This window comes from Megalobrama amblycephala, linkage group LG1 (genome assembly GCF_018812025.1).
Source record: "Megalobrama amblycephala isolate DHTTF-2021 linkage group LG1, ASM1881202v1, whole genome shotgun sequence".
Taxonomy (NCBI): domain Eukaryota; kingdom Metazoa; phylum Chordata; class Actinopteri; order Cypriniformes; family Xenocyprididae; genus Megalobrama; species Megalobrama amblycephala.
The window spans coordinates 56,953,787-56,954,076 of record NC_063044.1 but is presented as its reverse complement, the minus strand read 5'-3'; positions in this window follow the sequence as shown (position 1 = coordinate 56,954,076).

Sequence of the window (290 nt, the reverse complement as noted above, 5' to 3'; positions counted from 1 at the left end):
AGCAAATGAAAAAACAAAACAAAACTTCAAATCTATCCCATTAGTCTGGAACGCCAGGAACATGGACAAACACTGCCCAGCTATACTAAATTAAAACACTTATGGAACGCCAATTAAATTTATTTAAGGACTAGAACGGCCTGCCACATTAAGCCTAATAACATTGTGTTCTGTTGTGTAATATATAATGCATGTATGCACCTTAAAAACGCATAGTCCTATGAATATGTGGTTACATAATAAAACAACGCCTTCATCTTTCTCTTACGGAAGAGTTACAACCAACGCTC